Source organism: Orbicella faveolata, unplaced genomic scaffold, assembly GCF_042242905.1.
Source record: "Orbicella faveolata isolate gen_17 unplaced genomic scaffold, um_ofav_v1 contig_13, whole genome shotgun sequence".
Classification (NCBI taxonomy): Eukaryota; Metazoa; Cnidaria; class Anthozoa; order Scleractinia; family Merulinidae; genus Orbicella; species Orbicella faveolata.
The window spans coordinates 3,543,144-3,551,510 of record NW_028301540.1 but is presented as its reverse complement, the minus strand read 5'-3'; the positions used below and the strand labels follow the sequence as shown (position 1 = coordinate 3,551,510).

At 35.1% G+C, this 8,367-nt stretch overlaps 1 long non-coding RNA gene across 3 annotated transcripts; it reads right to left on the bottom strand.

The window, feature by feature from the left end:
* Window positions 1–2,654: 2,654 nt before the first annotated feature.
* LOC149114642 (uncharacterized) lies at window positions 2,655–8,157 on the bottom strand. 3 transcript variants are annotated; one of them, XR_016205849.1, is made up of 7 exons: window positions 8,068–8,157; window positions 7,409–7,447; window positions 7,257–7,292; window positions 7,035–7,055; window positions 4,180–4,218; window positions 3,610–3,642; window positions 2,655–2,972 (listed from the first exon to the last, which is right to left on the bottom strand). It is a non-coding gene; the product is annotated as an uncharacterized LOC149114642 (long non-coding RNA). The 3 variants fall into 3 exon arrangements; XR_016205848.1 differs by having other exon boundaries at window positions 2,655–3,642; XR_016205850.1 differs by lacking the exon at window positions 8,068–8,157 and adding an exon at window positions 7,654–8,009 and having other exon boundaries at window positions 2,655–3,642.
* Between the last annotated feature and the right edge of the window lie 210 nt (window positions 8,158–8,367).

The following is an 8,367-nucleotide window of genomic DNA, read 5'->3' as shown; positions in this document are numbered from 1 at the left end:
ATTTATAATCCAGAACAGGAAGAGCCAAATATAAGAGCCCAACAAGAAAAAAAAAGTTATCTTCCAATTCCAACCCAAATCCTAAAATAGCCCAACTGAATGCCCAACAGCCCATTGTTTATTCTAAAGCATACGTACATATCATTTTGGCATAAATCAACCCCCCAACATCGATCTCAAACGCGAAACCTACATACCCCTAAAATGGCCGGAGTGTACGCCCAACAGGCGTCTTGTTCATTTTTAAAATAAGTAGATTTTTCGGCAACTTTCAAAGTCCAGTTATATGTAGAAAAGTCTATTTTTCTGTGGGGACTATAACCAAGGCTGTCCGCATGTTTCTATGATGTTGATTTATAGGTCTTTTTTACTTCTTTGTTCTCTGGGAAAATGACTTTTTGCACACTCTTTTAAAGAGCGCATTTGGGGAAAAAAAGACATTTTGTGATATACCTCTTTCAGTTATTGTTGCAATTGTATGTTGCCTATTGTTCAAAAAATTAGTTCTTATCTCTATGTCACTAAACTGTGGCTAGTATTGTTTATCCATCAATTAATGCAATTGACCACACAAGAACTTCTTGTTCTTACTGAGGTCCCTTTATTTTCTACACTGTGACAGGGATGTTTGCGAAAAAAAAAAAACAGTTGAGAGCAAGGAAGATAACATCAAAGTGAAATAAAGCATTATATATCTTATTCGCCGGGCAGGCTTCATTTATCGACTAGCCTAGATTCTCCGTTATCTTTGGACTTCATTTCCGGCATGAAGCAACTTGAGACTATGCTGTGTCTTACCAAGGTAAACAGTTACTAAGGTCAAGTTACTTAACCTTGGTACATTCGTCCAGTGTTTATACCGGCTCAAATAACTCAAGTTGATCTTTCAACATTCGCGCGCGCTGCATTATCAACGTCACGAAATCGAACTTGGACGAGGATCCCACCGCAGTGGAACAGGAGCAAATTGAGGTGCCAACATTGTCATAGGCGAGGACCTCATTCCATAACATTACGGCGAAAATTCAGCCGCTTGATCATACCCAGAGTATGCATGGATACGTTACGGTTAGATATTCTAGTCTTCTCGGATAAGGACGATAAACCGTAGGCCCCGTCTCCTGCATCTTCACTGTTATGGTCAGCAGGGGACGTTAAAGACACCACACACTCATCGTAAAGAGCAGGGCACGAAGTTCCCGGTGTTTGTGGTCTGGTCTTTGCCCATTGTGCTGCTGAAATGCTCGGAGACATTAGCTGTTAAAGCTACTCTACAATCCGAGGGTAAATAAAGTATACATACTACTACTTATCTGCTATTTTTTGCATTTCCAGTGTCAATTTTAGTCCTTTTCGGGGACCCAATCGATTTGATGCTCTCTTGCCTCACTCAGGCAAAATATTCCAATACCATAATGAGTACCGCATGCTAAGTTGTTTCGTAAGAACACTTCTTGTCAAATTTCACCAACTACTTGTGAGGTTCCAGAAAACTTTGATGACCCTGGCAGTTTACACAGTGAATCGAATCCTTTTAGAAGGTTTTGTTGATCAGACCACCAGGAAATACATCTTCCAAGTGTCACTAGTTTCCACGTGACAAATTACAAATGCCCAGAACTACATTTTCACAATTAAATATTAGAAATTGATACATCTATACTAGGCACGGTGGTTTCCGCCATTTTGATTTTCCCAGTAACCCTTGTGCCGCTAACTGGTTTCCATACTCCAAAGAGACGAGACATCTGTGCCACGAAAATGCGAATTTTCTTGCTAAGTGTTCGGGTGATTTCAAATCACCCGATAATAAATTACTGTATTCAAATTTTGGAGAGTATTAGTTTGGTGATTTGTTCTCTTTCTGGTTTTTTGTTACTCGCGTGAGAACGAGTAGCTCACGTGAGCTCGTGTAGACTTCAGTCACGGGGCCAAACTAAGGCACATGTTCCAAACAGTGGTCTGGCGGCCATGTTTACTGAGAGTTGATCGCAAGGATTATGTTAGCTTTCGATAGTAACAGTAGTAACAGTAGCGTAGCCCACGTAAAGTGTATAAGATAATGTGAATAGCTGGCTTTATCAAATGTACGAAAAGGATAGATAAACTTTACTTTGCAAGTTGGTTGTTCAATTACGAAATTCACAAGTTTACAGTTGGTCTGAGTTGGTCGAATGTGGAATCAAATGCAAATAATGATTTTTGCTGGAGAAATGAGCCACTTTTGTCACTTTCTTACACTGGGTAAGTAAAGTATTTAAAGTGTATACTCAGTTCGGTTCAATTGAATTTATATGACAATATTTTTACTGCTAGTGTAAAAGTGACTAGAAAGAATTAAGCCTTAACCCAGAAATATCTTTCTGTTTTTTGCTTTTCTTGTTAATGATTTGGAACACCTCTCACTGTTGTTGTTTATTAATTATAGACTGTAAGTCTTTGGAAGATTGGATTCAATAATATTGTACAAAAATTAAAAAGCTTAAATGAAATTATTGGAGTATAGTCATTTGTTATATCTTTCCATATTTAATATATTTTGTGATGATAACACAGAGTGTCATCTTTTTTATTAATTCTTTCACAATGAAATACACGAAAAAAAAAAAAAAATTAAAACTTAACAGAAATAAAAAGGCATCTGTGAGACAGTATACATGAGATTGTCATTTCTATTTAATTATTGTCCACATGTAGAAATTATTCCTGCTAACATTAGGGGCTAGAGAGGTGCAGGACTATAATAATATTAGATTTTTTATGTATAAGGCAACTATGACTATGAGGCATAATACAGTAATTGTTGGGTTCTTGTCCTCTTAAAGGAACCTAGTCAGCCCTTGCTATTTTTGAGGCCATCAATGTTATTGATATTACAGGTGAAGTCTTGTTGCTTTACTGTAAGTTGTGTTCCTGATAGTATGTCCCTTTATCTTTAGTAGTTTCACAGTGATTTTCTTTGCTTTAACATGCTATGAATAAAACATAAAAGCCAACCTCTCGTATGTAAACAAAACAAAGGTGTGGTTGACTAGGATCCTTTAAGGAGGAGGGGGGTTTAGGTGGCTCCAATACATTGGGAACAAGTCTTTTAAAAAAATCAAAGGCACACCTATTGAGGTTACCTCTGGTGCACCCTGCACCCTGCCCCTCCTGTTCTGTAACCATTACCCATTTATACATTTGGGTGAGGATAGACACTATAAGAGTGCAAACAAAATGCCATGATCTCCAATAGGGGTCCATTGCACCAACGATTGGGTCATCATCCCTCCTTCTTCATAGGGTTAGAGTGCAGTTTATCCAAACGTGACAGTTACAAGTTTGATAACTTTCTACAGGGGCAATTTGAGTGTGTTGAAACCTTTTTAACATTGCATAACCATTAGCAACTTAAGGCGACTTAGGAAGACTCAAGGCGACTTAAGACGAGTTAAGGTTACTTTAAGCGACTTAAGGTCCCAGCGTAGGCCTTCATAACCTCCTTTGTTTATGTTGATATAATCAGCTTTGTTACTGTTGGATGTTACCCTCTCCAATAAAATCAACTCACTCACTCATTGCCTCACTTACTCAATTTAAGCATTGTAATTTCAAATAAATACTTACATTCCTCATTGTAACTTTCAGGATCCACTGAGTCTGTAATTATAGACAAAATTGTTTCTTTTTTTAATAACAGATTGCTTTGGTCTTTTTTTAGCTTGAAAAATCTTCTAGTCAAGATTAATTGTTGTCATGCAAGTCATATTAAATGATGCCAATCATAAACCATTTACACAAGAAAGCTGTACAGTCACAAATATAATACCACAAAATTTTGCAGTTCTTGGAAAATTTGGCTTTTATTGTCAATGCTTGCAAAGTTTTGGTGCGTTTGGTTGCTTGTACTTCAGAATATTCTCATATGTGCTTAACAGCTTCATTTGGGAAAGTGCTTGTTGCTCAGAAAGCCAGGTTTCGTCAGTATTTGTGCTTTCTGAAAAAAGTTTTTGATATGCTTGGCCAGAACATTTGATTCCTTTACATACTCCTTTGTTGGTGGTTGAATCACAATTAGAGAAACTGTTTCAATTTGGAATAGCATTACTATGGGTGTAAAATGGGTATAAAATTTTCTACATGTACAAGATAACAGTTTCATAACTTAATTTTCAAAAAGAATACTAAAGGTCTTACAAAAGTTGATGATGGCTGGCTGTAGTTGTTCATCTTCACCTGTAATATTGAGAAGACCATTAAAAAGAGACTGGTTATCGGTTGAAGGGTGGCTTTGTTATTCCATTTACTAGGGGAGGGAGGGATATGTTGAAATTCTCTTTGTTTTCCCCTTTGAACAACATACTCTCTTACTCTGTTTTAGTTTGTCATTCATTACTTGGTGACTGTTGAAGGTATATTATTTAAAATATAATGCTTTTTATCCAAGCATAAGAATGAGTCACAACAGCTATTAATTTACACCAACTATCTTTCTGCAATATAATGACGGGATCTTTGCTGTGAGACTAAGTGATGCATTGCTGTTTAAAGGTTAGTTGATTATAAAGTGTAATTGATTCTTATTTATATTTACCTCGTATCCTAGTAATGTGTTGCTGCAGAGAATACTTATACTCTACTGTTGAAGGATAGTTTTCATTTTAATTGTCTTTTTTGTGTCTCTGTAAATTGAATCTTTAAATATAAGGTAGAAAAAGTCTCATAAGTGACGCCTTGCTTTATCTAGTAGAGGCAGTGTATTGTTCTCCTTCACTCGTGATATTGAGAAGATCATTAAAAAGAGACTGGTTATTAGTTGATGGGGTGGCTTTGTTAATGCAATTATCAGGGGGAGGGGTGCATGTTGAAATGTTCTTTATTTTTCCCTTTGTACATCAATATTCTGTTACTCTGTTTTCGTTTGTCACTCATTACTTGGTTACTGTTGAATGTATATAATTTAAATATATTTGCTTTTACTCTAGCATAAGAATCAGTGACGAACAGCTATTTGTACCAACTCTCTTTCCCTCAATATAGTGAGGAGTTCTAATTGCTGTGGGATCAACTGATGCATTGTTTTTTAAAAGTTCTTGTTTGATTGTGTAATTAATTCTTATTTATTTTGACCTCATATCTTAAGTAATGTGGTGCTATAGAGAATATTTATATTCTACCCTTGAAGAATAGTTTTCATTTTAATTGTCTTTTTTGTGTCTCTATAAATTGAGTCTTTAAATATAAGATAGAAAAAGTATAATCATGACTGAAGGCTAGCTTGCTCTCCAGCAAAGGCAGTGTGTTGTTATTTCTTGTCTTATTACAGTAAAGTACATAGTAAAGAGGTGCAGTCAACAGAAGTCCAGACAATAGTCTAAAGGAATAGTTTTAGCTTCTATATGTACTTAATTGGACAAAATGTCCATATACTCTTTCCACAGAAGGAATTGGAAATTCCAGAGGGTGAAAGGGTTTACAAACGCTTAAAACTTTAAGGAAACGTATAAAGCTTAATTAGAATTTCTAGAAGGATGGGGGGTTTTATGAAAAATTCTTTCTGTAGTGAAATTTGAATAATCTATGGAACTACACATTGTGATTTTGCTTTTGCCTGTGGTATGTCATAGGAACAAGTTGGTTTTAAGGCACATCATTTAAGTGCCTGCATTTTAACAAAGAAAACTTCACAAAGCCAATTGAATGAAAGGTTTTAAGTTTGCTTTATTACAAGAAAATATAAGATGAGATATGGCTGATTTTATTGACTTGATTTTAATTTCACTTGCCACTTAAATATTCAATTATGAGCACATTGCCTTTAATAAGACTGCATAGTGTCAGCAGGAAGAAACACTATTAACAAGGGCTCTGAGCTTCAAATAAGTGATCAGCCAGCCCTCATTACATTAAAAAAAAAAAAAAAAATGATAAAGTGCACAAGAGGAGTATTGGGATTACGAATTATGAGATTAAAATTTGCTAAGTAGCAATAACAAGAGTAAACGTTTGTTAGAATTTTAGACAAACTTTCCATGAACACTTAGACTTCTGTTTTAATAAATCTTCATGCATACCATGTTTTGTGAAAAATTAGTTTACTACATATTGAAAAACGTGACATTTTAATTACTGCCTAGTTTCAAATAACGCAATGGAGGAGGTGCTAACTGTGATCATGGAGGCAGTGCTTTTAAAATGAGGGCGTTTGATTTACACTTTGATAAGCTTGACCTTTGCAAATTTTGTTGTTGCCAACTTTCCCCATCGATTCCAAGTAGAAAATATATATCAATGTGTGTATGGAGATTATTGCAACTTTCATTTCTATTTTTCTTGACTGGTATTTTTTTGCCATCAACTCGCAATTTGGATTATAGACGGTAGTATTCTGTATCTAGCAGAACATATCGGCGTTAAGTTGCGATTCAAACTTCTTTTCTTTGCCTTTCTCTCTTTTCGCAAGAGTTTTTGTACCAATCTCAGTTCGCAAGCGAACATTTGCGCGGTTTCGGTTCCTAAGCCTAAATGAGATACTTTACCGAAAATCAATCTTACTGCGAAGGCCTGGAAGAAAGCAGTACCGGAACTTTAAATGTACACGGTAGGTTTTTACGAGAAGAACAAATTAAGGCGCAAAGTTGAAGCCAGATTTCTTTTTCACTTTCTAAACAATTAAAGCCAAAAAAAACTTAAGAATATGAAAACAAATAAAACTAAGATTACAGTGATTAATTTGGTTGGAGAATAGTTTTAGTGATTACATGTAGCATGCGCTCAAATATAAAGCACAAAACAATTTCAAGAAATTTTATCTTTTCTCAATCAGGCGGCAACCAGCTAATCTAATTATTCCTGTATAAGTTGTAAAGTAACTTGAAAACAAATGTAGCAAAGCAAATAAATAATTGGAACTATCCAGTGCAATTGAGTCTAAAAAGTTCATAGGGCGAAAATAACTTTGCGATTATAATTACAATTGTTTATTCGTAATAGGGCAATCGAATTTTTATATCAAGAAAGCAGTTTAAAATATAATAAAAAGGAATACTTACGATCATCCAATGGCGCAAAAACTAAAATAAAATGTGAAAAGAAATAAAAGTAAGATTAAGGGAACTTGACATGTACCAAAATAAAGGCAAAATGATATCTGGTTCTTATGTAATCTTGGCGCGAGAAAACTGATGTTATAAACTCCTTACAAGGTTTTTCAAAACGCAGCTTGAAAACAAAAAAAAAGTAAGTTTGTAAGAATATAAATAATATGTACTTACAAGTGCTTTCTTCCGCAATGGGAACTTCGTGCGGCACTGAAAAGTTTCATAGAGATAAAGGTTTTAACTTTGAGATGATTGTTGAGCAATCAAATCTTCACGTAAGTAAAGCAAAGAAGTTTAAAATAGAAAACTAAAGATAAAATACGTACACTCGTCTGAATTAATCTTTATGTTGATTTGCTGTTGATCTAGAAGACAAATATACATTTTAACACCATTAGAAATTATCTTGGCTAACGGAGCAACATCGGTATTCTAACGACGATTGTCATATTTAGAGACAAAGTAATACAGTTTACTTCATTAAAGTGCCCTAGTGCGAAGAAACTTTAAATTTGCGCTGTATTCATTTTGCGAGGTGTATATTTCTTGACAAAGGCAGCTTTAAACTTACCCATCTTAATAAAACGTAGAAAAACAATTAACTGAACTTGCAGCGCAATGTTACATTGGCGCAAAACAAGCAGGGTGTCGGCGTTTTATACAAGAATCGCTAAACGATGTCATTGTGTTGCATAATAAGACGTTATTGGTTCTGAGACGTTTGAGTGACAAAAATGTAGATTGGCTATTGCGTTTGCTCTTTGGCTTGGGGCGGGGCTAAAAAAGCACCCTGGGGCCGAGATTGGAGATAATCCCTTTGCAGAACACACGACTTTATCAATCATAAAAATCAAGTAATTGAATTATCCACTACGGATCTACCGTACAACTATTTCAAAATTTTAGCTTGAGTTTCAATTCAAACGCAAAGACAAGTCTCCTGTCTTATAATATATCAAAGTTACAAAAAAGAGGAAAACTTTACCTTTAGAACCATGTAAAGAACAGGCAAGTAACGCCAACAGAAAGAGATGGTTGCTTAGCGTTTCCATTTTGTATTACCCGTGTCAACCAATTTCACTGGATGACTGAAAATTAAAACCTACAAAGGCATCTTTATATCCAATTTGGCAACAGTGAACAGCAACCTTATTGGCTTATGGTTTGATAAATATTGCAAAATTTTTCATTGATAGCAAAGTGAGTGCTGATTGTCCTCCACTTATTTTGTTTACCTTATCTTTTTGAGATCATTTCGCTATGTTAACAATGCATTTTTCTCTTC